The sequence below is a fragment of the Pituophis catenifer genome, unplaced genomic scaffold (assembly GCF_029215685.1).
Source record: "Pituophis catenifer annectens isolate HBS135680 unplaced genomic scaffold, rPitCat1.0.hap2 SCAF_7, whole genome shotgun sequence".
Taxonomy (NCBI): Eukaryota; Metazoa; Chordata; class Lepidosauria; order Squamata; family Colubridae; genus Pituophis; species Pituophis catenifer.
The window spans coordinates 3,053,897-3,055,987 of NW_027256887.1; positions in this window are offsets into that span (position 1 = coordinate 3,053,897).

Below are 2,091 nucleotides of genomic sequence, written 5' to 3' on the forward strand. Positions count from 1 at the left end.
TCATGAAAGCTGATGAACTTACTGAAAATACGGTCGTTTTTTTCCCTCCCCGTTCCTTCTCAGTTTTTTTTTAAAAAAGAAAACTTTAGAAACCAGTCCAAGGGAAGAACAGCTGTTTACCATATGGATTAAATACAAAAAATTGGCTCCCTCACACCCATTTGATTTAAACGCACTGGCAAAGCCTCATTCGGCTTCGTGAAAGCAACATGTAAAAACTGTTGAGAGCTCTTAGGCGTAGAAACTTTTACTTCCATCGTTCATGTCCTTCCATCTTCCTTTAGCATGGGATGATTAAGGTGTTGCTTCTGGATGCAAATACAGGGAGTCTTGTGACTTATGACCACAACTGAGTCCCAAATATCTCGTTAAATGAGACACTTGTGAAGTGAGTGTTGCTTCATTTTATGACATTGCTTTACCACTGCTGTTCAGGTGTTAGGTTAGAGATAGGCTTGTTTTCCTTCTATCTCCTCCCCTTTCTTCTCCTTCTCTTCCTACTCCTCCTCTTCAGAAACCCCACTCCCTTCTAGCAGTGATGATGTTACCTGGATGGGTCATGAAACATCTGCAAGAAAACAGCCAAGTCCAGAGAGCACCAAGGACCCCACAGTCCTCTTCTTCCTTCTCCTCCCCCTTCCCCTTCCCCTTCTATCTCCTCCTCCTCACAAACTCCACACTCCTTCTAGCACTGATGAGGTCACCTAGTTGGGTCATGAAACATCTGCAAGAAAACCTCCAAGCTCAGAGACCAACAAGGATACCAAAGTCCTTCTCCTCCTCTCCGCAAACCCCACTTCCTTCTAGCACCGATGATGTTTAGTTAGTTGGGTCATGAAACATCTGCAAGAAAACCTCCAAGCTCAGAGAGCCCCAAGGACTCCACGGTTCAAATCTGAGCTACAAATCTTCTCATCTTCTCTTCTCTTCTCTTCTCTTCTCTTCTCTTCTCTTCTCTTCTCTTCTCTTCTCTTCTCTTCTCTTCTCTTCTCTTCTCTTTCTTCTCTCTTCTCTTCTCTTCTCTTCTCTTCCTCTTCTCTTCTCTTCTCTTCTCTTCTCCTCTCCTCTCCTCTCCCTCCCCTCCCCTCTCTCCTCTCCTTCTCTCTTATTTTATATTTCCTTCTTCCTTCCTCCTTCTCTTCCCTCCTCCTTCCCTTCCCTTCTAATCTCTTCTTCTTTTATATTTCCTTCTATCTTCCTCCTTCTTCTCTTCTCTTCTCTTCTCTCCTCTCCTCCTCTCTTCTTATTTTATATTTCCTATCTTCCTCCTTCTTCTCTTCTCTCCTCTCCTCTCCTCCTCTCTTCTTATTTTATATTTCCTTCTTTCTTCCTCCTTCTCTTCCCTCCTTCTTCCCTTTCCTTCTCTTCTAATCTCTTCCCTTCTTCTTTTATATTTCCTTCTACCTTCCTCCCTCTTTTCTCTTCTCTCCTCTGCTCTCCTCCTCTTTTCTTATTTTATATTTCTTTCTATCTTCCTCTCTCTTCTCCTCTCCTCTTTATAAAACAACACAGAGCAGCATCAGAAAGGAGAACCACAGATCTTAGCTACCTTCCATTGTTAACTATTCGAACACCCCGCCCCCAATAGCTCAACAATACATCATAATTCCACACATCATAATTTCACTTCATTCTTTTCCAAGCCACACTTAATAATTTTGAAGGATGATTTGCTGTCCAAATGGCCACGGGGAAAAAAAAATCATCTGAAGTGATCGGTGATTCTACACCCTTTTTTTAATCTGCTGAAATGTCTCCACCATTGAATTGGGAAGGGGGTGTGTGTGTCTCCCTACACAGAAGCAACTACCGGTATGCTTCTTGCTGGGGACTGAAGAGAAGTGGACTATTCTCCTGTGGATTCCAATTCATGATGGAACGCCAAGCAGATGTTGGACGAGGTCCACAGCAACAGGCAACTAACCCTTTGAGTCAGAAATTGCTTTCCTGGCAGAAGAGGGGAGTCCAAAAATCTTCCAGATTGATGACTCTTAACTAAAGATTTGACTGTATATATTTACAAGAAGCTTGGCTGGAGGACTGATTCTAGGGCATAACTTGGATTGGGACTGGTTTCCTGATTACGTCTAT